The sequence below is a fragment of the Lithobates pipiens genome, unplaced genomic scaffold (assembly GCF_037356315.1).
Source record: "Lithobates pipiens isolate NorthernLeopardFrog02 unplaced genomic scaffold, aLitPip1_a1.2 Scaffold_8, whole genome shotgun sequence".
NCBI classification, from domain to species: Eukaryota; Metazoa; Chordata; class Amphibia; order Anura; family Ranidae; genus Lithobates; species Lithobates pipiens.
In genome coordinates, this window is record NW_027507903.1 from 581,847,130 (window position 1) to 581,873,670 (window position 26,541).

The following is a 26,541-nucleotide window of genomic DNA, read 5'->3' on the forward strand; positions in this document are numbered from 1 at the left end:
GCATACATAGGAAATATTAGAAAAAGTTTTCCTCCCTATTATACAATCAGTCAGTTGTGAACAAGAATTAGCAATCCCCCACCACGTATGGAACGCTTTGTGGCCCCTTACTGTTACTCCATGTATTACGTGTGCTAGTTATCACGGAGTACTTCACCATTATTGTGCCTGTTGGCATAGATGCTACAGAAATCAAAAAGTTAAAACTGATTTATCAAGATAGATAAAGACAAACATAAAGGAACACCATCTACTGCTGTTAGGTTTTTTTTTTTTAAACATAATTTTATGCAAATTTAAATGCAACTACTATAGGCTAGTATTTGTCCTTATTAGCGCTAGTATTTATCTTGGTACAGCTGCAGTCAGACTGGGAGAAAGAGGGGCAGCTCTATGAGCCAATCAAACGTAATAGATACATATTTGCAGACAAGAAACATGCCCACAGAGAGAGCAGAGGGAAGGCTCACCAGTATTCTGCTGCTCTTTCACTTTCCAGTCACAGGGTGGCGGTAGGGAGGCGACAAGACTATAATGCCTGCAGCAGAGAAAAGTCAGGTCACCAGTCTAGCTGTGTTGTCAGACAGGTATTTGCAAATTTAAGGACTGGGTGGGCAGAATGAAAAATCATGTGATAGCTTTACCAACTCCAGTATGTTGAAATGTATTGGATGGATGGGCAGGGGAACTACATTTCTCTCGCAAGCTCCCAGTTTCCACTAGCACCATCATAACCATTACAGAGCTAGAATATATGATTATAGTATTTGGACAGTTTCCGGAAACAGACACGGTTCTCACAATCCCTGGAACTAATTAGAAAATAGAAAAGGAAAGAGGCACAGCTCTTGCCAAAATATGGGATTTCTATGGAGATAGTATGTGTTTAATAAAGGTGAGCACCAAAAACAACAATCTATTAAAAATGTATAAATGTATCAAAAAATATAGAATAAAAACAGCCAGAATACATCATTTTGACTGCAAATTGTAGATATATGAAATCAAATCAGGTAGGTAGATGTGCAGAAGTAGCCAACATGTTTCTCAAAATGCTTCATCAGGGCACTATATTATTATTCTTTAATTTAATTCAAACTCTAGATTATTTGTTACATTTGATCCCAGCAATAATAATCACGATCCAGTTTTCCCACTGGCTATACCGGGTGGATCTGGCTTCCATTGGTATTAAGTTCGAACTGTGTGTATTGCGACGGGTGCATTTTGAGGTTGCGCCGTACTTTCTATTGAAAAATGACCTGTGAGCTTATCCGATTATATTGGTATTGTATATTTATGAATTGTAAAAACCCTTTTTTATGAATTATATGTTACATGATGATGTATTAATGACATGTTTATGTCTCATGTAATACAGATGAAATCATAGATGTATATAGTGCCCTGATGAAGCATTTTGCAAAACATGTTGGCTACTTCTGTACATCTACGTACCTGATTTGATTTCATATGTCTACAATTTGCAGTCAAAATTATGTATTCTGGCTGTTTTTATTCTATATTTTTTGATATTAGTAAATAAATGTATACCTTTTTAATGGATTGTTGTTTTTGGTGCTCACCTTTATTACAGACATACTATCTCCATAAAAATCCCATATTTTGGCAAGAGCTGTGTCTCTTTCCTTTCCATTACAGAGCTAGATTATGATAATGTGACTTTGCAGATTTGTACTACAGTATACTGTATCTAAAGCATATATACAGTACTGTACCTGGGCTCCCTCTCCTCATTGGCTGAAACAGCAGCAGGAGACATTGGCTCCCACTGCTGTCAATCACAGCCAGTAAGATAATGAATAGAGAACAAGGGGGCAGGGCAGAGCTGCAGCTCTATGTGTCTTATGGATGCATAGAGCAGGGCTTGGGAGTGAGCATGCACCAGTAACCCTACAGCAAGCAGTTGTTATTGGGCACACCGGTCAAGGGGGAGGAGCCAGCAGCGCCGGGGGGGACCCGATAAGAGGAGGATTGGGGCTGCTCTGTGCAAAACCATTATACAGAGCAGGGTAAGTATGACATGTTTGTTTTTTTTTCTTTTTTGAAAAAAGCTTAACCTATAGCCATATGGGACAGCACAGTGTGCCTTTCTGTAAAAATAAACATACACTTTAAATAAAAGACACACAAATTAAAGCCCATCACCAGCTAAAATTATTTTAAGCAGTCATGTTTTTCTCTTTTTTAAGTTTGTAAAAAAAAATGTAAGCCATTTGAATAAAAGCTGACCATTGTATACAGTGTTATATGGTTTTTCCTAAGCCTAATTGCCACTTTTTCTGGGCAGCTTGGTCTGTTACAAGAAGTGGAAAAATAGCTAAACTACTGGCAGAATCAACAAGTGGTAAACACCAGACTCAGCTCAATTGACATTTTCAATTTTTTTCGTTTTTATTGTATTGTACTGCTATAAGGTAAAGAACAGATTTTTGCTTGGAAATCCCTGAAAATAGCTTCTTCTCATATTATAAATGACATTCCTGCCTTCACACTCCAGTGCTTTATGCTGGTATAGCTAAGTAACAGTCATACCCCTTAGTACACGTGTCCAGGCCTGTGGGCCGAATCCAGCCCACCAGGCCAATTTATGTGACCCTTGCACCTCTCCTGCAGCTGCGGCACCCCCTCCTCTCCACCCCTCACCTTGTCTCAGCAGTTGGCAGCAGAGAAGAGGTCAGAACTCCTCCTCCAGATACTGCAGCTGATGCCAGTCCTCCTGTGGTCCACCTCCAGACCCTGTCCTTTACACTTCCCAGCTCCGTCTCTACCTTCATCCTGGCAGCAGGACAAGGTAAGGGGGTGCACTGTGATGTAAGGGAGGTTGGAGGGTTGAAGGCGACCATAATGCTGATGTGGCCCTGTATTAAATCGTGTTTGATACCCCTGCCTTAGTACAAGCCTCCTGACTTGTAGTGTTGAGGAAAAGAAGGGGCATGTGTCTTACCAAGTCTGTTAGATTGGAGAGTGTACTGAGCAGGGTGGTCAAACACTGCTACCTATTGGGGTCATATTTAGATTGATTTCCATAACACAAGGGTCTCCAAATTTTCTAAACAAAGGTCCAGTTTACTGTCTTTCAGACTTTAGGAGGGCGGATTGTGGCCAGTGGGAGTAGAAAATGCCCCGATGTCAGTGGGAAAAAATAATGCCCCATTAACTGTTTCCGTGAGGGTAATTGCGTTCCATTATTGGTGTAAGTGGGAGAAATTGTGCCCCATCGTTGATGTCATTGGACTCCATCGTTGGTGTCATTGAGAGGAATTGTGCCCCATCATTGATGTCCTTGGGCCCCATTGTTTGCATCAGTGGGGGATTTATGCCCCATTGTTGGTATCAGTGGATTAAATAGTACCCAAAGGGCTGGATAAAAGCAAGCTAAGGGCCGTATCTGGTCCCCGGGCTGCAATTTGGAGACCACTGTTATAAAAGGAACATGGAGATTTTTAAAGTGGAATTTTCTTTTTTGCAAACCTACATTTGCTCATCTTGGCTCAGTGTTAGTATCCATATCTGATATAGGGCTGCTGGGGATTCTTAAAATCACTGCCGTAGTCTGCACTCCATACAGTGAGAGCCATGATCTCTGGGTGCTTCTTCTTTGCACACTAAACACAAGGGGTCAGTCATTTGGCACCACCACCATTCACAGAATTCCTTGTATGTTTTTTCAATGAATACAAGCTGTTTCCTGATTGGATGAGGTGGAAAGGATGCCTGGATGATGTCACCTTGCCCAATCAGAGAATGCCTTGTTCCATTTCCGGATTTCATACGTTATGACGTCACCTGGCTCCACCCTATGAGTCACATACGGAAACCACAAGTGGACCACTGATAGTATATTGCAGTATCCCCATTCAGTTTTTTGCTACGCGAGTAGGATTTAAATTTTATGTGGGTGAAATTTTTTATAATTACACAGCAGTATGAAATATACTTCTTCTGCATATCTCTGAGCCTGCCATAGTGTGCAAGCGGGATCCCGACCCCTTAAAGGGGAACACACCCCTTTTGCAGCTGTGAAGTGTCCAAAGAGGGGAAAGTGTCATCTGACCTATTGGGTATCCCCTGGAAGTGTTCCAAGGTGCATTATAACCTGTGAGATGTAGGTCATCTATTGAAGGTACGGAAACTACTTCCACTGGGGTGGAGCATGTGTGATTGGAGTGCAGCGCTGGAGTTGCGGTTACACAGTTGACCAAGAAGAGAATAATCCAATAATTGTTGGACTTTATTTCAGCACTCATATGAATATATAACTGAGTAGAGCACCACAGGAGAGCGTTCATCCCTTTTATGTTTAATGATTGCTGTAGTACTGTAATTGAGGGGCAACTTTCACATACGGTGCCTTGAAAAAGTATTCATACCCCTTGAAATTTTCCCAATTTTTTTAATGTTACAACCAAAAACGTAAATGTATTTTATTGGGATTTTATGTGTTAGATGATTTGATGTTTGTGACATGGTGCATTCTCCTGCTGGAAGGAGACATCAGAAAATGAGTACACTGTAGTCATAAAGGGATGGACATGGTCAGCAACAATACTCAGGTAGGTCGTGGGGTTTAAATGATGCTCAATTGGTACTAAGGGGCCCAATGTGTGCCAAGAAAATATCCCCCGCACCATTACACCACCACCAGCATGAACTGGTGATACAAGGCAGGATGGATCCATGCTTTCATGTTGTTTACGCCAATATCTGACCCCACCATCTGAATGTTACAGCTGAAATCGCGACTCGTCAGACCAGGCAACGTCTTTCCAATCTTCTATTGTCCAATTTTGACCCTGTGCGAATTGTAGCCTCAGTTTCCTGTTCTTAGCTGACAGGAGTGGTACTCATCTGCTTCAAGGTTCGTTGTGTTGTGCATTCAGAGATGGTATTCTACATACCTTGGTTGTAATGAGTGGTTATTTGAGTTATTGTTGCCTTTCTATCATCTGGAACCATTCTGTTTATTCTCCTCTGAAATCAACAAGGCATTTTCTTCCACACAACTGCCGCTCACTGGATATTTTCTCTTTGTCGGCCCATTCTCTGTAAACCCAAGAGATGGTTGTGTGTGAAAATCCCAGTAGATCAGCAGTTTTTGAAATACTCAGACCAGCCCGTCTGGCACCAACAACCATGCCATGTTCAAAGTTACTTCCGTAAATACCCTTTGTTCCCCATTTTGATGCTTGGTTTGAAGTCTACACTACGTCTAGATGCCTAAATGCATTTGAGTTTCTGCCATGTGATTGGCTGATTAGCAATTTGTGTTACCAATTTAAGTGGCCGGTAAGCTATAGTTGTTACATGTATTAGCAGCGTGGCACCATTGTAGTTTATATGTTCTCTTGAGTTGAGTACGGCAGCTGAGAACAGCACCTTTATGGGTACCTTTCTCCCCATTGAATATACATGAACATAAGAAGGTTGAATTCTGTGGCATACATAGATTTTGAACGTCATAATTTATCATTTTTATTCTGAATTATACTCTTTATCTTCTGTTATTATATGACTCCAAACAGACAGCAAACAGACTCTGCACAGTGTTTAGAGTGCAATGCTATTATTAGGCACCATATACTCTCCTTATCTCTGTAACCACCGTGTCATATATACAAAAATAGGATCAGACTGTAGATCCCCCTTTATTTACACATTCCAATATGTCAGCGGGAAGGAATAAAATCATGTCACTGATTTCATATACTGGAATCGTAATGGACATAATGATGTGTAAATGAGGTTGTGTCTAAAGATGGCGGGTGGTGCATAGTGGATGATATTTAAAAGAGAAACCCCAAGCCTGTTTACAATCATTTCTAATAATTTCCAAGCTGCAGAGCCGGTGTAAAAAAATCATCCTCCCATATGAAATCTTTCACGATACCGAGAAGATGATTTGTATCCTTCAAGTCAGGAAGCTGTTCTACCAAGGGCTGGAGCTGCTTGTCCAACCACTGGCCCAGCCAAAAGAGCAGGTGGATATTTCCGTGCTGTGCATCGACGACACGTCATACACAGCGTGCGGAATCATTCTGAGCGCCGTCACGCCTCTAGCGCTATCTATCTGCGGCTCGTGGTGGTTTATTTTGGCGCCAAACATCGGGCAGCTCTTCGTTTTGGTATTGGCGCCTCCCCCTAACTGAGCACGCTAACGTGACGTTTGGGAGTGTTTTTGGCGTACGGGCCCTTATAGGTCTCACTTGGAGCGGATTATCCATCTTCTTGGTCTTCCCTGACATCATGGCTAAACACTCTATACCTCATACCATGGTCCCACATGGTCAAGTACTAGGTAATATATCTAGTTATATGATCACAGTTCCATGTTTTTGCTATCATTCAAGCACAGAATACTTGGCATAAATGCTAATTATGCTAATTATACATATTCACATTCCTAATAGAAGTCCTTCAAGACGTTTCTGGTTACTACCTACAACTGTGCATTAGGGACCACCACTTCATTGATAATTGTCCTCCCCTGGTGTGGCCATGTGGGGGCCCCCATTTGTGCCTTATGCTGCCACACCTCCCGGAAAAGATGCCCCTAGGGGAGTTTCCAGCTCTCAATTTTGTACTTTCATATGGCGGTTGTGAGTATTCCTTAGATAAGGGTGTATTCTCGATCTACATTACCCTTTTTTTTGTGTTTGTCCTTTCCTTTTTTCCAAGGCAGTGACCCAGAAACATATATGTTTAATTTCAGATATTTACATTCCTGAAAAGTAGCTATAAATACTTCATGAAACGCGTAGAGCCTTTGTATATGCAATGTTCAAACCGACTATGTTATTAATATTATTCATATATACAATTGTATATGTTCATGAGTTTTAAATAATTTTGATGCAAAGGAATTTCTTAGGTTGTGTAGGCTCAATCCCTCTTCACTGTCATGTATAATCATGTTCCTTTTTGTATGTAGATGAATTATACTGTGACATTACTTATTGATTTTTATGAATTTTTATGGTATGCAATAAATGTACCTTGTCTTAAGAACTAGGGGTATGTAAACTTTTGATCAGGGTAATTTGGGTAATTTTCTGTTGTCATTAAAATTTATACAGAGTAAACACAGTTGGTTGATAATAAATGGCTTCAGCCAAACACTAACCATGACTGAAAGAAATGTTTTGGTGTTATCATTCATATTCTCTGAAAAATGGCCAAGAAATCATATAATCCCTAACATCCCTTGTAATAGAAAAAAAAGCACGACAGGACCTCTTAAATATGAGATCTGGGGTCAAAAAATCTCAGATCTCATATTTACACTAAAATGCAATAAAAAAAATAAAAAACGTTGTCATTTAAAAAAAAAAGTAAAAAAATGTCCCTTTAAGAGCAATGGGCGGAAGTGACGTTTTGACGTCGCTTCCGCCCTGCAATGTTATGGAGACGGGTGGGGGCCATCTTCTCCTCACTCGTCTCCATACCCAGCAAGGGAAAACATTCGATCTCCTCCTCCGCTGCCGATGGGCCCCGTAAGTGGCAGAGGGCACCGGAGCGTGGCGGGAGGGGGGATGCCCTCTCCCGCCACCGATAAAAGTGATCTTGTGGCGACTCTGCCGCGGAGACCACTCTTATCGGAAAGCTGGACAACGGCCAAAGAAAAGGATACCGGGGTTATGGCAGCTTCCCCTCACTTGTTTTTATACCCAGCAAGGGGAAACATTCGATCTCCTCCTCTGCTGCCGATGGGCCCGGTAAGTGGCGGAGGGCACCGGAGCTTGGCGGGAGGGGGGGGGGCCCTCTCCCGCCACCGATAAAAGTGATCTTGCGGCAATTCCACTGCAGAGATCACTCTTATCGGAAAGCGGGCCGACGGCCGAAGAAGAAGATACCGGGGTTATGGCAGCTAGCTGTTGCCATAACAACGATATTCCTCTTTCAAGGTTAGGACGTACATTGGCGTGCAGCGGTCCGTAAGCGGTTATACGTGCATGCATCGGTTTTGTTAATTCAACCAGCTGTCTCAGAGGGGCTGAGGTTGTTCTTGGAGTCAAGTAGCAGAACAGAGAACCCAAAATTACCAAGTGTCTCCTTTCGGGGGTAGCGCTACATATGAATGATGGAGGGGCAGAGAGGGCGAGCATAGTTGGCCTGTGACAGGTCCAGGGGTTGTATTAATCCCCGCAACTTCAGATTTCAGGAAACCATTGAGCAGCACAAGGGACACTTCACATTGAATGTAGTTATATACCATCCTTTGTGCTCATTTAAAAAACTAAACTAAGGTCAGTAATGTTATAGGAAGCTTTTCCAAAAAAATGATTCTGTTTCTGCATATGTTGACATGTACGGATTTTTTACGTTAAATGGCCACTTGAAGTCGCACAGTCAGAACATGTGTTTTGCTAAGAAATACACGTTGTCCATTGCAGCATGATTATAGTCCTTTCCAACTCTACACACTTATTCCAAAATCCACATTTCCTCCTGACACGTGACTCACTCTTTCCAAAAGCTCGCTGTCATCTTCTCCCTCTACACTCTTCTCCTGTACATCCCGTCCCCATATATGGAATTCATTTTCTCTATAAATAAACATTTGTAAGCCACTCTGGTTAGCGCTGCGCCTCCTCCCAAAAAACGGCTCCCCCTTCCAGCCCCGAAGGACGGTACCGAGGTCAGGAGGGACCATGGACATCTCCTGGGTGGCTGGCATTCTCCTCAACAACAACATATTCAAGGCTTTACTTGTAATCACAAGAGAAAAATTTGGACTGTAACGAATACGATTTTTGAAGTGAATGGTGTCTTTGTTGTTGTCTTATTAAGACTAAGGATTTTTAAGAAGATGTTGCTGGGCAATAAATCTCATGAAACTTGATGAGAAACTAGATGAGATTTTCAACAAGTGACATTTTCAATCGACGTCGATTTGAAAGTCATATATCAGATGTTATGCCATCATTTCATGACAGTATTGAAAGTGAAGTTAATGTTTCTAGAACACCTAAGCTATTTTATAACCTTTCTGCTTCCCGATCACTAATTAAGTATTGCTAAAGGCAAAACGTTTTTTGTTGTTGTTCATTTTGAATAGATTAAAGGAGAGTTGTAACCCCTGTCGGTCATATTTTTTGCCATCTGTGCCCTATTAGGGAGATTTCCCTTTACTTCCTGTCACATAGACAAAACAGGAAGTGAGAGGAAATCCCTCCAAAGCGAGGTAATCTCTGGTTGTCACCAGAACTGGTGTCCCAATTGGAAGATACTGGGTACGACCCAACATTTGAGATTTTCTTTCACTTTCACCCGCAGTGATATCTGTAAAACATATACAGAGGGTGAATCCTCCTATAACAGTGATGGCGAACCTTGGCACCCCAGATGTTTTGGAACTACATTTCCCATGATGCTCAACTACACTACAGAGTGCAAGAGCATCATGGGAAATGTAGTTCCAAAACATCTGGGGTGCCAAGGTTTGCCATCACTGTCCTATAACAAGGGCACAGTCAGTAGTACAAACCTGACAGGTGTTATAATCCCTATCCACTCTATCGCAAAACTGCAAAAAAAGGTTTGTTTTTAGTAATACTTTAATGTATAAAGCTCAAATAGTTCCTAAAAGCAGTTTTCTTTAAACTACAACACTGGAGCATCAAGCCCACCATGACAGTTTGAATCTCGGCCGGTTCAGCAGGAAGATTCAAACCATGTATGTGCAGCCTGAGTTGATCGATCGACTTGGGTACAACCAGCCTTCCAGATTTTACATGCGATTATTGTTATAGCCAATGTTCTCCAGGCGGGGATGGCTTCCCTTGCCCCCCTGTCGGAGGGAAACAGTGGCACAGCAGGATGGATTCCCCTGTCAACACTTGTGGTTGCAGAAAGGAAATTTCCTCAGACTATGGCCAGCCTAAGGAAGAAATATAACGTGGACTGGTATCATGTAATATCTTCAATCAAACTTTAATAAATATTTAATATATGATTATTATTATATTATATAAATAATAAAAGTCATATTTGAGCTTCACAAATCAGCAAATCACATAATTCCAACCAAGGTGAGCTATGCTCAACCAACTGGATGCAGGAGATCATCAACTCTTGATTCCATTAAGCAGCATATAGTCACTGCTTGAAGTGTGTGCCCTAGCTGACATGTTTTAAGGGTTAACTGTTTTCCTCAGAGGTAGAGGGCCCTGAAGAAGACAGTTTGCTCCTTGAAACGCATCAGCTAGGACATACATTCCAAGCAGTGATTGTATGCTGCTTAATTAGAAATAACGGTTGAAGTTCTCCTGTATCTAGTTGGCTAAGCAGAACTCAGCTTGGGTGGATTCATGAAATATGCTGATTTGTGAAGTTCCTTTGAGTATAATACAAGGGCTGTACTAAACGTACATAAGTCGTTCAAATTTCACATGCTGGTGGAGTAACTCTTCCTCTATAGTAACTTTTATTCTTTTTCATCACAGGTAAGTAATAGATTCTGAGCAGAAGCAACATGCCATCTATGCGTTGTTAACCCGGGAGGGCTGTAGGCTATGCCGACATCCACAGAAGGCTAAAGAATGTTTATGGAGATGGACACCATTGAGAAGAGCAATGGTATTGGTGCCATCTCTGTAAACATTCTGTAGCTTTCTGTGGATGTCAGACAACCTGCACACTCCTCCTTCATCAAGAACTCAATGACGTCATATTTCTTCTGCCTAGGATCCATTACTTATCTGCAGAAGAAGAAGAGTTACTATACCAACATGTGAAATTTGAACAACCTATGTAAGGTACTAAAAAAGTTATGCCCGCTTTTGTATTACTTTCAGTATAGCCCTTGTATATTGCTATTTAATAGAGTTACATTGACGATATAACATGATGGTGGTGCATGTTCTATTTTTTCCTTAGAGTAGTGAAAAGATTCCCAGTCCGCAGGGAGCTGCAAAGCCATGGATATCAGGGCTGACTACAGTGCAAAGGGGAATTTGAATGGATTTAAATGGGTGTCCTCTACAGCAGGATTTTATCCTTATATCACTCAAGTGCTGGCAGTTTGTACTTATTTTTGTATGCTTTCCAGCACTAGAGCACACTGGTGGCTGCAGACGGGGCTCAGGCAGGCAATTACAACCTTTGCCTAAACATTATGCGCTCCTTTACAGAAGGCAGATATCCGGCATCTTGGGCAGTGCTCCAGTATCTGAGACTAAAGACAACCCAGAGACTTATTACATGGTAGGACAGCAAGGGATAGTAACATAACATAGGTGAATAGAAGACTTTATATTGTGACATAAATATAAATTAATGGGATCCGATAGCATTTCCTGGTCAGTAGCAGCATAGGCAGTTTACTGCCATTTGAGATGTATATTGGAAAAGGGATGTAATCAGGCTTCTTCCCCAATTCAATCTAGCCCTCTTCTTTAGCTTCAGCTTTCAATAAACTCAGCCTCCCTGCCTCCCTCTGGTCCATTTTTTTCTGTGTGTTTGATTTACTGTAATGCCATCTATGAACGGAGACCAAAGAGCTTGGGCCCAATGCGGCTTTAGTTGGAGGTTGAAGAGATTGGTGGCGATATGCTCTAATTTGAGATTTAATTGATTGAGGACACTTTGGCTGGTTATGATTAGAGACCAGAGAATTTAGAAACCCTGTGGTTGCCATATGATTGGAGAGTAAAGAGATTTGGGTACTGTGACTTGCTTCGTTTAAAGACTGAAGACATTGGGGGCACTGTAGCTGGCTGTGATAAAAAAAAAAAAAAAAAAAAAAGAGATCAAGGGCATTATGAATGGAAATTATTTAGGGGAGATATAAGAGAACCCTAACCAAACACCTTTTGATGGCAGCAAAATCATTGATCCCCAAATACTGAAAATCTCAACTGACACCGTCGGTGAAAGAATGGTTGAGCGCGGTTAATTTTATTTACTCGATGGAGGAGACGCCTGCTATTGCAGATGAAACAGCTGACAGATTTCACACCACATGGGCCCCATGGGTACTTTTTAAGTATTCGGACGCCTTTTCTAGATCCACTGGGGGCTGATTGTGATACTTTTTCACTGGACGGATTGTGGTTCTCCGGTTCTCATCCCCCCCCCCTCCGGGCTCGGAGGGGTGGCGCTGAGAGATACCCTCTGTGGCCAGGGGGGCTGCTCCCCGGGGCCGCTTGGCCCTCTCTCACTTTTCTCTAACATGACTCACACTTGCACTCTCTCCTTTTTTTCTCCTTTTTCTTTTTCTTATCGTTCCCTTCTTCTCTCCTTTTCTACTCCCTTCTTTGCATTTTATGGTCAAGACCTCAGATTCCCGGTTACTGATCTCTAAGCATAAGTTTGATTAATAGACATGTTCTCAACCTGCTTATGTATAAACTATGCATTGCAATTGTTTCCCTCCGAAGATGTTATCCTGGTGCAAGTTCACATTTTCTTTTCTCTGGAGGATATGTTCAGATTCACTGTTTATCTGTTGATATATAACTGTACATGGCGAGATGATGTAATCTTTGTTTGTGATTGTATCTGCTTCTTGACTCAATAAACTCTTTTAAATTGAAAAAAAAAAAAAAAAATTATTTAAGATCAAATAGATTGGGGGCACTGTTGCTGGCTATAGATTGGAGACTGAAGAGATTGGGGGGCACTGTGGCTGACTGTGATTAAAGGCAAAAGAGATACTATGGCAAGCTATGACTAGAGACCGAGGAGATTAGGGACACTGTGGCAGTCTTTGATTGAAGACAAAGAAGATTAGGGGCATGGTTTCTGACTATAATTGGAGACCCAAGGAGATCCAGAGTATTGTGGCAGGCTGTTACTGGAGACGAAGGAGATCTTGGACACTGTGGCTGGTTGTGACTGGAGACCAAGGAAATCAGGGAAACTGTGGCAGGCTTTGATTAAAGACTGAGAAGATTAGGGGCGCTGTTTCTGACTGTAACTGGAAACCCAAGAAGACCCGGGATATTGTGGCAGGCTGTTAATGGAGACTGAGAAGATCTTGGACACTGTGGTCAGCTACGTCCAGAGGCTGAGGTGATCCAGGAACTGCGACAGGCTTTGATTGCAGACCAAGAAGATTAGGGGTGCTGTGAATGAATGTAATTCGGAGGCCCGAGGAAATCCAGGATATTGTGGCGGCTGTTATTGGAGACTGTCAGGAGCTTCTAGAGCTCCTGCTCCAATAGAGATGCTGGTCTCATTCCAGCATCTTGGTTTTGGTTGTGTTACATTCTCCCTGTCGGTCTACCTGCAAGGTGATTAATGTGGCCAGTCTCTGGGTGGAGACCAAACCTGATTTAAGCCAGCCAAGTCTGCATTGTCATGTTTGTGATATTGTGTTTGTTACAGATGCTCCAAGCTGCCTGTTTGTCTTCGCTGCTCTGCAAGATTGGATTCCCTCATTGGCTACTCTCTGAACTCTGCCTGCCTTTTGACTACGGATTTGACAATGACTACTCTGAACTTTGCCTGCCTTGTACCTGGACAGTCATTGAACCAATCTGCCCTGTCTGCCAACTGCAAGTATCTGTTTGCTGTGCTCAGTTCGAGCCTGCCCCGGCATGGTGGACAGGCACTATAGCATTGTGTATAAGTCCTGGGGGCAACCGAGTAGTGGTAGGCCCACTTGCCTCATGGCAAAAGGGGCTGCTATAGGGCAATTACACAGAAGCCAGCTATAGTGCCTGGCCACAATGAGGGGTTGGCGCAAACTGAGCACAGCAAACAGGTAATTGCGTTTGGCAGACAGACAGAGTGGTTCAATGACAGTCCAGGTACAAAGCAGGCAAGGTTCAGAGTGGTCAGGGTCAAATCCATAGTCAAAAGACAGGCAGAGTTCAGAGAGTAGTCTACATCCGATCCGAGGTTGTCAATGAGGGAATCCAATCTAACAGAGCAGGGAAGACATATAGGGAACTTGAAGCACGTGTAACAAATGCAATATCACAAGCATGAGACTGCTGGCTTGGCTGGCTTATATCAGGTTTGGTCTCCACCCAGAGACTGGCCACATCAATCAGGTGGATTGACATCTGTGATGGAGAAGGAGCTCTAGATGCTACTGGCAGAGACTGAATGGATCTTGTACACTGTGGTCAGCTAGGATTGTAAACTGATGCAATAGTCAGGGGCGCTGTGGCTGGCTGTGATTGTTGACCAAAGAAATTTGAGGTAATGTGGCTGACTGTGACTGGGGGTGTGGACTGAATGGCCATTGGCAGGAAGTCTACTCAGGTAGAAAACCTTTGCACCACTGAGAAACACCCAAACCAGAAGAAAACCAGAAAACCCGTGCAAAAGGAAGAAAAATGTATGCAAAGAAAAAGTGAAACACATGTTTTTAAATATGGATATGAGCTCTTCGTCCATCAAACATATCTGAACAACCATTGACAGGAGTTACCATGTTGCTTATGGCAAAACTACATAATCAAAAAATAGGAAAAATTTCCCCAAAGTGGGGTTTTTAGGCAGCAAAGTAGAATAACTGATGCAATGTTAAATGAAAAAAGTAATTATTTATTCAATTTTTTTCATTTAACATTGCATCAATTATTCTACTTTGCTGCCTAAAAACCCCACTTTGGGGAAATTTTTCCTTTTTTTTTTGTACTTTTGGGGTGAGCAGCACCTTTCCACCTCTCTTTGTGTCCCTTCTTTGCTAACTACATAATCAATAACCAATAGACTTGACAAATATAATGCCAAAATCTCCATTGATTGATTACTGCCAATCTTTGGACAAATCTGATTAAACTTCTATATGAGATACACTGTAGACAATTGTGACTACACATCTAACAATCCATAAAGGTAAATGCGCACAATTAATCACTGCAAATTATGTTTTATCATGGAATCTCGGGACACTTTTTTAGATTAGTCCTAAAATGTGTAATCTTAGAATACACAATGACCAAAAAGTGGCTTTATAAGTTAAAGTCTTATCCAGGAGATATCCATGGACTTTGGAATGAATATATAGGAAGAAATGTATACATAAGGATGTGATGGGGGTTAATGGGTTAAGAATGTACCTCTCCTCTCCCCAGTGACAGAATGCAGACTCCCAACATCCTCCTCCCCCTGGCTGGAGATTAAAGAGGAAGCTAGGAGTTGGGGAGGAATGACACAAAATGGGTTATTTCAACAGTGAAGAGCAGCCAGACCTCTCTCCCAGTGCCCCTTACCCTCCGACACATTCCTAGCCTGGCCAGATTCCTTGTAATCCCTATACACAGAGAGCAGCAGAGGAGGACTTCTTCCACACCATAAAGTCACAGGAGAGACAGGGCATGGTTCCAGGTCACCAGACAAAGGCCAAAGCCAGGGAGACATGGAAAAAGACATGTCACAGGCCAATTCTTAGTCAAGTAGTGTGAGGACTGAAAGAAGAACTGCCAGTGCTACTCATATTAACCAATCATCTTCTCATTGTTACTAGCACAGACAGAAAATCTAAAATGCTTTCTGTTTAAAAAGGGCAAACCAATGCTTGTTTAAGAAGGTCATCTTATGCCGCGTACACACGATCGAATTGTCCGGCGGAAAATCCGCCTGTGTGTGGGCTCCGGCAGACTTTTTTTCACCCAAAAGTCCGGCGGACTTAGAAAGGAGTTTTGACTCAAAATTTGTCCACTGGACTCGTAGTCCGGAGGACAATACGTGTGTGTGCTAGTCCGCCGTACTTTTGAAATGAACGGAATTTTCCCGCGGCTCCAGGTAGCCGGGACTAGCGAAGGAAGTCAATGTCGCCGCCTATATAAGTCGCGGCGCGACATGTCCCTGTCATTACGGCCAGAGACAGCGACGAGTCAACATCTCAAGAAGAGAAGAACAGAAGGCGGCGAAGACAGCGGCGACAGAAGACCGGGCCACCGTCAGTAAAAGAGCTGGAAGAAGGCACAGAGGCCCGGCAAGAAGAACCGAAGAGGGGGACAAGACCCCCAAAGTCGGAAGAAGACCCCCGGACGGCGGCGGCGACGAAGAAGAAAGCTAGTAAAAGAGCTTTTAACCCTTGTGTGTTGTGTTTATTTACATTTTTTTCACAGGTGAATTTTCACATACTCATTCACATAGGGTGGGGGGCCGGTATCCGGGGTCCCCCTTATTAAAGGGGGCTCCCGGATTCTGATAAGCCCCCCGCCAGCAGACTCCGACAACCAACGGCCAGGGTTGTCGGGAAGAGGCCCTTGTCCTCATCAACATGGGGACAAGGTGCTTTGGGGTGGGGGGGCCGTGCGGCCCCCCTTTCCCAAAGCACCCCCCCATGTTGAGGGCACGCGGCCTGGTACGGCTCAGGAGGGGGCGGGGGCGCTCGCTTGTCCCCACCCCCTTTCCTGACCGGCCGGGTAGCATCTGATATGGACCTGGGGGGGACCCCCACGCCGTTTTTTCGGCGTAGGGCTTCCCCTTTAAGTCCATACCAGGTGACGGGGCCAGCAACGTGTCATTCTCGCCGCCGAAGGCGGCGACATTGACTTCCTTCGCTAGTCCTGGCTACCTGGAGCCGCGTTCAAAATGAACGTACTTTCCTCCGTGTGTGCGCAAGTCCGTTCATTTCAAAAGTACGGCGGATAGTCCGGCGGACTATACGTCGGATAGTCCGGCAGACCTAGTCCGCTGGAAAAGTCCCATGTGTGGGTAGGTCCGCTCGTTCGGACAGTCCAGCGGTTTGTCCGCCAGACTAAGTCTGCCGGATAGTCTGATTCGTGTGTACGCGGCATTAGAGTTTTGTACACCTGTTGTGTACACCTATTGTTATACAGTGTACAGGCCCTGCAGCCCAAACAGTAGGGTAGCTATTCCCCCATCCCCTTCCTTTAGAGTTCAATGGCCAACAATCCCCCCAAAAATTGGAAGGACACTTTCCCGTGACAAAGAAAACTGGGGTGTGCTTCATATGCTGTCTATAGCAGCAAATTTATGTGCTGCTACCTGGCCATTATAATTTATTTATTACAGATACTTATATTGCAGCATCAATTGACGCAGCACTTTACATATATATTGTACATTCACAGCAGTCCCTGCCCCAAGGAGCTTACAATCTCTATAAGTCTCTAACCTAAATGCATACATACACATACTAGGGCCAATTTCGACCAACTAACCTACCGCCATGTCATTGGAGTGTGGGAGGAAACCATAGTACCCAGAGGGAACCCACGCAGGCACGGGGAGAACATGCAAACTCCAGGCAGGTAGTGCTGTGGTTGGAATTCAAACCAATCACCCTAGTGCTTATCTCCACACATAACTGCAATGAGCCAAAATTTAAATGTGTATGGTGGAAGGGAATGACAAGCTTTAACATTAACAGGAAGTGTAAAGGCTTCGTAAAACGGAATGGCCCAGTGAGAAAACCATTCACATGATTGGGCCAATAGTAAATGTGGAAGTCGTAAGGGAACAGCAAGCACCAACACTATCAGAAAGTGTAGCTGATAGTAGTTAGTGGCATTCAACTGGACTTGTTCTGTAATGTTGAAGATGTTTCTCCAAGTCTAAATTAGAACTCAAGATGTGGGTTGGATAAGCTACGAAACGTCTTCTCCATTACAGAACAAGTTCACTTGAACGTAACGTAATAGTACTAGCTACACTATGGCCTGGATAAATGAGAACCTTCACAGTTTTGGACATGAGATCAGTAAGCTGTTGTGGCGTAATGGTGGGGACTTGCACCCTGCTAATGATATGTCCCTGTTAGGTTCCCTGACTTTATAACTTTTTATAGTATTTTTTTTAATGACAGAGTCACTTCAAGTGCAAGTAGGGTGATATAATGTTCCTCGGCAAATAAAAAACACATGGCATTTTTTTTTTACAAGCTTGCCTTCCCTTGTAATAGTAAGAATTATCCTTTTATATAAACAAATTTCCTTGTAAGTGATGCCTCTGTCTAATTAGGAGTCCAGAAAAGTATTTTTCTGGGAAACCTCACTGACAACATTTTAAATTACTGTATTTATTAGTGTATAACACGCACTTTTCCCCCTTAAAATAGAGGGCAAATCATGTGTGCATGTTATATGCCAATATAGCCTGCCACCGAGGGGAAGGAAGGGATGAGCGCTGCCGAAATAGAGCCGGATCTCCTGTGTACTCGGCTCTGCTCACAGTCACGCTCAGTCCCGCCCCCTGGACAGCTCCTAGCATTGATGTCCCGGCACTGGACCAGTGTTATGTCCGTCATAGGATCCGGGCCAAGGTGGCGGGACACCGAGCCGAGTACACAGGAGATCCGGCTCTGTCTTTTTTAGCAAGGCTGCAGATGGGCACTAATCAGGCTGCAGTAAGGAGCAATGCTGCAGATGGGCACTAACCAGGCTGCAGTGAGGAGTAAGGCTGCAGATGGGCACTAATCAGGCTGCAGTGAGGAGCAATGCTGCAGATGGGCACTAACCAGGCTGCAGATGGGCACTAATCAGGCTGCAGTGAGGAGCAATGCTGCAGATGGGCACTAATCAGGCTGCAGTGAGGAGCAAGGCTGCAGATGGGCACTAAACAGGCTGCAGTGACGAGCAATGCTGCAGATGGGCACTAATTAACTGTAACATGTATAATCAATCATTAAATACATGTATATTTATTTAGGTATATTAGTGTGTTTTAGGGCTCATTCACATCACACAGTGTGTTTTAATGTGCACATAATGTGTGCGTAGTGAATGCAAGCTGCCATGTGCTCTCACATATTTAAGGGCTGATTCCATCCTGCCAGATCCTCTGCCCGGGGACTGGCTAAAAGTTCCCCTAAGTATGCAAAACACCCCTCCTGGCCTACCCCCACTAACTTCTAGAAGTTTCTCCAAACTTCCAGACCCAGAGGGAAGTACCGGAGGCCTGCATCTGTGATCCAACCTGACCTGCAGAAACCCTGACCAAATTCCTGACAACATGGATGATAGGCAGGTGTCCAGAATCATAAAAGGGTGGTGCAATGCTTATATATATAGGCAAGGCCTTGAGGTACAGGTGTCAATGTAAAAATTACTCTTTTTATGCAGAATTCATACCACTAAGCATGACTGACCTGACAGACGTATATATTCAACTTCCTTTGTATCTCTGTGGTGATCACGTTGTCATCTTTCAGGCTCCTGAGGGAAAAATAAAACATGATCAGTTTGAAATACTTTTAAATACTTGAAATAAACTACATTTATTTTTATTTTTTTGTCAATTTTGTATTACTTTTTAATTTATTAGCTTTTAAACTGACATTTTACATCTTAAAATGTACTGTCTGTCTAAGCAGAATAAAATAATAAATATACTCATGACATCTCTGCAATACATTTCCTCACGTTTTATCCTTCCAAAAATAGGAAAATGATCTCCTAGATTGTAAGCTCTATTGAGCAGGGTCCTCTGATTCCTCCTGTATTGAATTGTACTGTAACTGTACTGCCTGTTGTAAAGCGCTGCAAAAACTTTTGGTGCTATATAAATCAAGTATAATAATAATAATCTGTTGTTCTGCCAAGTATCCAGTGTGCTCCGAACTTCCTGTCTGGGCTGACAACACCAGGAATTTGCTGAACTGAAATCCCAAGCAGTGTTGTCAGCCCTGCCTGCTTTACAGATCCCCACCTATTCCAGTAAAACAATGCTGCAGCCTTCCAATAGCCTGGCCACAAACTGAAAGGGCTCTTGGGTGATGTAGTTCTGGGGGTGTGACTACAATAATAGGAACTGATGCCTCTCCAGCTGCCCCTTTAAGAATTTTACAAACCTGGTGATGATGTCATAATATAATAAAAGTTGTTTCACTCTACAGGCACAAGTTAAAAGAAAAAATAGAGGAAAACCTGTACATGCTTCAGAGATAGAGGGGGAGGTATGGGAATAAACAGGTAATGCCTGAAAAACCCTTTAACCAATTAAGGACCGGAAGATTTGCCCCCTTAATGACCAGGCCATTTTTTGCGTTTTAACTGCGTCGCTGACTCGCTTTAACTGACAATTGTGCGGTCATGCGAAGTTGTACCCAAACTAAATTGACGTCCTTTTTTTCCCACAAATAGAGCTTTCTTTTGGTGGTATTTCATCATCTTTGCGGTTTTTATTTTTTGCGCTATAAACCAAAAAAGAGCGACTATTTGGAAAAAACGATTTTTCTTTTACTTTTTGCTTTAAAGCGGTGGTTCACACAAAAATGGAACCTCCGCTTTTTAGAACCCCCTCTGGTGTCACATTTGCCACCTTTCAGGGGGGAGGGGGGTTACAGATACCTGTATAATACAGGTATATGCACCTACTTCCGGGAATAGACTCCCACAGAAGTCACGCCCCTTCACGTCACCCCTCGCTGTGTTCTGGGAAACACACAGGTCCCAGAACACAGCGGGGACCAGTGAGGAAGCAGAGCGCGACTCGTGCATACACAGTAGGTAACGGGGAAGCAAGGCCGCAATGCTTCACTTCCTGATTCCCTTACCGAGGATGCCGGCAGGGGCAGCCAAGAGACGAGCAATTGCTCGGCTTCGGCTGCCAACATCTTGGACAGGTAAGTGTCCATTTATTAAAAGTCAGCAGCTGCAGTATTTGATAAAATATTTTTTTTAAAGGACCCCCGCTTTAATAAATATCTAAAAAAATTTAAAATAAAGAAAAAATGTCTTCATCAGTTTAGGCTAATATGTATTCTTCTACTTATTTTTGGTAAATAAAAATCACAATAAGTGTATATTGATTGGTTTACGCAAAAATTATAGATTCTACAAAATAGGGGATATATTTATGGCATTTATTTTTTATTTTTTACTAGTAATGGAGGTGATCAGTGATTTTTAGCAGGACTGTGACACTGTGGCAGATTGATCGGACAATTTTCACACTTTTTTGGGACCATTGACATTTATACAGCGATCAGAGCTAAAAATAACCACGTATTAATGTATAAATGTCACTGGCAGGGAAGGGGTTAACACTAAGGGGCTATCAAGGGGTTAAGTGTTCCCTAGGGAGGTGTTTCTAACTGTGGGGGGGCTGGACTGACAGGGAGTAAAGAGATCGCTGTTCCTGATCACTAGGAACAGCAGATCACTCTCTACTTCCCTGACAGAATGTGGATCTGTTTGTTTACATTCACAGATCCCCATTCCAGCTCTCAGAGGAGCGATCACGGGTGGTCAGCGGACATCGCGGCCGCGCGTATAGGCTCTGGTGTCTCCTCGCCGCCTGAAGCAGCCACTGTACAGCTACGGCGATTCGTGCAGCCAACCTGCCGCCGTATAATGACAGTGGCTGGTCAGCAAGTAGCTAAAGTAAAAAATATATACCATACCCTAACCAATACTTATGTCCCACAACATTTTTTTTTAAATTAAGAATATTTTTTTTTTATTGAAACAAAAAAGGAAGTAAACAAACATCCAATTAAACATATCTCATCATATAATTTTTCCCCCTGATACAATACTGTACATAGAAAAACAACATACAGCAATAGATATAGGATTCATTAATCACACATACGACAAATCCCAATATCAGAGCAATCAAAACAATTGTTTTGTGGAAAGAACACAAAGAAAACCTCTAAGCTACTAATTTATCAAAAAAGGTTTTCTAAGATATATGGTCTTAAAGAGGTTGTTGTAAACCCTGGGGAAAAAAACCAAAAACCTGTAAGACAAAGGTATAATGAGCTAGTATGCATCGCATACTAGCTCATTATGAAATACTTACCTTAAAACAAAGCCTTCCAGCGGCGATCACACACTGCTAAGATGGCCAACATCTTCCCCTGTGTTACTTCAGTGTTCGCAGGCTCTTGTGCTGTGAGTAGCTGTAGCCATGATGACAGCATGCGCGCAAGAGCCCTGGTTTACGGCACAGACACTGAAGGTCCGGCACAGTAAGCTGGACCTTCAGAGCACATGTGCCGATGACAGCATTGGCTGCATGCACTCTGAATATCTCCTAAACTGTATAAGTTTAAAGCGGGAGTCCGCCGGGAGTTCCGCTTGTTTTTTTTTTTTAAAAGCCAGCAGCTACAAATACAGCAGCTGCTGACTTTTAAAATAAGGACACTTACCCGCCCAGCGCGCCCGCGATGTCGGCACCCGAAGCCGATCTCTCGATCGTCTCTCGGGTGCTGCCGCCGCCATCTTGGGTATGGGAATCAGGAAGTGGAGCCTTTTCGGCTTCATTTCCCGGTTCCCTACTGCGCATGCGCGAGTCGCGCTGCGCAATAAGGATGGACCCGCTGCCTCTGGGATCTGTGTGTTTCCCAGCAGGCAGCGGGGGACTTTCGGAAAGTGGCGTAGATCTACGCCCCTTTCCGCAGAGAGCTATGCCGGAAGTGGGTGCAGATACCTGTACTGTACAGGTACCTGCACCCCCCTCCCCCCTGAAAGGTGCCAATTGTGGTGCCGGAGGGGGGGAGGATTCCAATGAGTGGAAGGTCCACTTTAGGGTGGACCTCCGCTTTAAGAGATATTCACAGTACCTACAGGTAAACCTTGTTATAGGCTTACCTGTAGGTACCAGTAAGGAATTAGGATTTTTTCTACAGCTTACCTGTAAAATCCTTTTCTTGGAGTACATCACGGGACACAGAGCACCCTAATAACTAACTGGATTATACGCCACCTATAGGTGAATGGACACTGGCAAACCAAAAAGAAAGTCCTCCCCTATATAACCCCTGCTACACTGGAAGTACCTCAATTTTGTAGCAAGCAATAAACTTCCCAGACAAGAGGGGAGGGATCTCTGTGTCCCTTGGTGTACTCCAAGAAAAGGATTTTACAGGTAAGCTGTAGAAAAATTCCTAATTTCTTTATCGTATATATCACAGGACACAGAGCAGCCATAATAACTAACTGGGACATCCCCAAGCAATGCTTTTTGAGGGGACGGAACCCATTACGACCAAAGAAATACCATCAGAACAACAGGATCTATATTGCTGCCTGCAGTACACTGCGTCCAAATGCAACATCCTCCTAAGTCCTAACATTCACTTGATAAAATCTAGTGAATGTATGCACTGAAGACCAAGTAGCAGCCTTGCAAATCTCAGCCATCAATGCTTGATGATGAACTGCCCATGAAGCACTCACTCTTCTGGTAAAGTGTGCCCTTACTGGAAAAGGCGGGGCCTTACCCCTTAATCCATACGCCTGAACCAAAGGCACCGGCATAGGAAATAGGTGTACAGGGGCAGGGGGATCCGAAGAGCCGCCCGCCTCTTGTTAGGATCAGCCCGGTTGGAAGCCTCCACAAAGAAGCACCGCCAAAATATGACACCTGCTCCTATAAAAAAAGTAAGAGACTGCAAATACATTTTTCAGTTTACAGAAGTACAAAAAGAGTTGTTTTTTTCTAAAACATTTACCAGTACCCATGGCAGGATTCTGCTAAAAAGCTAGATTCCAATCTTCCCAATCACAGCGGGTCTCTGTCTCTTGGACCTTCAAGGACTGGGTCCCTCTGAATATGGGGCCACTCCCTTGGACCTGTAAAGCACCCTGCCGAAACTCCTTTAGGATCTTTTTTCTTACCAAGGGCCCGGATCCCAGGGTCCAGCACCCAAAGGGTCACATTACAGGCAATACCTTGTAATCTTCTTGCATAAACAAGGTCCGAGTACCATCCATTTTAATGTAGCACCGTCTGGATGGATCCAATTATATAGCCCTTTAACCACTTCAATACTGGGCACTTAAACACCTTCCTGCCCAGACCAATTTTGAGCTTTCAGCGATGTCGCACTTTGAATGACAATTGCGCGGTCATGCTACACTGTACCCAAATGACATTTTTATCATTTTTTTCCCACAAATAGAGCTTTCTTTTGGTGGTATTTGATCACCTCTACGGTTTTTATTTTTTGCTAAACAAAACGTATGTTTTCTCCTTCACTGATGGGCACTGATGAGCTGGCACCAATGAAGTGGCACTGATGAGGTGGCATTGATATGTGGCACTGATAGGCGGCACTGATGGGCTACACGGATGGACACTGATAGGTGGCACAAATTGGCACTGACAGCTGGCACGAATTGCCATGGATAGGCGGCATGAATGGGCATGGATAGGTGGCAAAGATGGGCATGGATAGGTGGCACAGATGGGCACTGATAGTTGGCATGGATGGGCACTTATAGTTGGCATGGATGGGCTCTAATAGGTGGCACGGATGGGCACTGATAAACGACATTGTATTGCATTGTTTTGTACTGATGGATGCCAATCAGTGCCAAACAATAATGCATGCCAATCAGTGATGCCCATTGTGGGCACTGATTGGCATCCATTGTGGGCACTGACTGGCATCCCTGGTGGTCTAGGGTGGCATACCTGATGCTGGGCATCCCTGGTGGTCTGGTGGTCCAGTGTGGGCATCCTCGGGGGGGGGGGGGGGGGATGTGCTGATAATCGATCAGCACAGACCCCCCCTGTCAGAGGAGCAGCCGATAGGCTCTCCTCTACTCACGTCTGACAGACGCGAGTGAGGAAAAGCCGATCACCGGCTCTTCCTATTCACACTGTGATCAGCCGTGATTGGACACGGCTGATCACGTGGTAAAGAGTCTCCGTCGGAGACTCTACCGAGATCGTAGTTGCAGGGTGTCAGACTGACACCCCGCAACAACGATCGCCGTGATGCGCGCCCCCGGGGGCGCGCAGCGGCTCAAAATCCTGAGGATGTCCTATGACGTTCGGTCAGGATTTTGAAACGACTTTGCAGCCGTCATTTGACAATTGGCGGGCGGCAAGTGGTTAAATCCTTCAAGATCTGTTCCAGGACCATTCTTTTAGCTAGATCATGGAGAGCTTCTCCAGCCATGACCATCACCTTACAAGACACTGGTGAAAAAACTGAGGTACTTTCTGTGTAGGAGGGGTTATATAGGGGAGGACTTCCTGTCTTTTTGGTTTGCCAGTGTTCGTTCAACGATAGGTGGCTTATAACCCAGTTAGTTATTATGGCTGCTCTGTGTCCCATGATGTACAATAAAGAAATAGACTCTCCCTGCACACTATCTTCCAGAACATTTCTGGTAAAACATGGGGAAGCAAAAAATTCTGCAGCCACTGAAACATGGAGCAGACCAGAACAATCAAACCCAGCCACACTGGTTAAAGTGTGCCAGAACTAAATGTACCTAGCAATGAAATGCAGCTCCACTGAATACAGAACTAGAACTAATTTTACCTAACCTAGAACCTATCTAGGAGGGTTCTACATAGGCAGTTGCTGAAAATTGGAATAAAATGATCACCCAAACCCCAGTTATCTCTTCCTGATGATTGCCAGTGTACACTAATGGACACAGCATGATGCAAAGCATCTTGTTTGCCTCTTCAGTATTAAAAATAGAGAGGACCACACAGAGAGAATGGGATAGAGTAATGTGTAGTCTATCAGAGACATTATGAAAGGCATTTACTACCTTCTATATATCATGTATGGGGCCAAGTCTTCTGAATTTCCTTTAGCTATAGTCGAGCAAGAGATAACAACATCTGTTGTTTTATATACAGCAGCGAGATGAAATTTAAGATCACAACTCCCAACTGGAGATTTCACGAACTTGCTGTTTCTGGTGCATTCCTCAAACTGATGCATCAAAAATGGGGATCTGATTTGTGAACTGCAACATGACACTTCAGTAACTCAATGCAGTAGCATTTTTTTGCATTAAAAATTGCATTGGTAAGTGCACTATAGTCTGCAAGGGCACAGCCGACAGTGACAATGCTGTCCTCTTTTCAGAACAGAAGGTGAAGCATTATCACTCATAACATGAAGTCTGAAATTGAAAATCCATTTTTATCAGTGTTAAAATCAACACAAAACTTTGCAGGGGGCTACAGAGAAAAAAATTAAAATGTGGGAGCACAGAAAATGTGCCTAATAAATGTAATAAAATGTGGCAACCGTGGTTGGACATTCTGGCCCTCGCACTGCAACAATTGATGAGAGAGAGACTTCTACAAGGGTTAAAATAAGAATAGCCATAAATAGAGTGAAATCCGATGGAAAATGTCCGATCAGACTGTGTTGTCGGATAACCTGACAGTGTGTGGGCTCCATCTGACTTTTTCCGTCGGAATGTCTGACCAACAAAGTTTGAGAGCTGGATATAAAATTTTCCGACAACGTGATCCAATAGGACTTTGTCCGATCGTTTGTAGAGAATTTCGATCGGACAAAGTGCCACGCATGCTCAGATCAAATTACAAGACCAAAGCTATTGGCTACTAGCCTGAACGTAGTCCCGTCGTAACATACAAATGTCATCATGTTCCGAACGATCGGATTTCTGACAAAATGCGTCAGAAAAATCCGGCGGATTTTGTTGTCGGAATGTCCGACCGTGTGTACAAGGGCTTAGAGGTAAGGAACCGCATTTGTATTTGATTTTGTAATTGATTTTGTACTTAAAGAGGAAGTAAACTCTTATTTGGCAGGTAAATATTTTTGCAGCCCTGGCCAATCCCTGGGGAGAGGTGCACACATGGTACCTGGGAGTCTGTATAAATGAGTTTGGAAGCAGAGTGTAAGGAAAGCCCGGG

At 43.6% G+C, this 26,541-nt stretch overlaps 1 protein-coding gene across 6 annotated transcripts in view; it reads right to left on the minus strand.

Annotated features, from left to right (window-relative positions):
• The window catches only part of KANK2 (KN motif and ankyrin repeat domains 2), a 134,752-nt gene that overhangs the window by 42,707 nt on the left and 65,504 nt on the right, over positions 1-26,541 (minus strand). For 2 of the 6 annotated variants that reach the window (XM_077470288.1, XM_077470291.1), the window contains exons 2-3: positions 19,040-19,106; positions 4,923-5,067 (exon numbers count right to left, since the gene is read on the minus strand). The gene's annotated coding sequence lies outside the window, so the exon portion shown is untranslated. Of the gene's footprint in view, positions 1-470; positions 539-4,922; positions 5,068-19,039; positions 19,107-26,541 lie in introns of all 6 variants that reach the window. The other 4 variants (XM_077470286.1, XM_077470287.1, XM_077470289.1 and 1 more) reach the window with 3 other exon arrangements.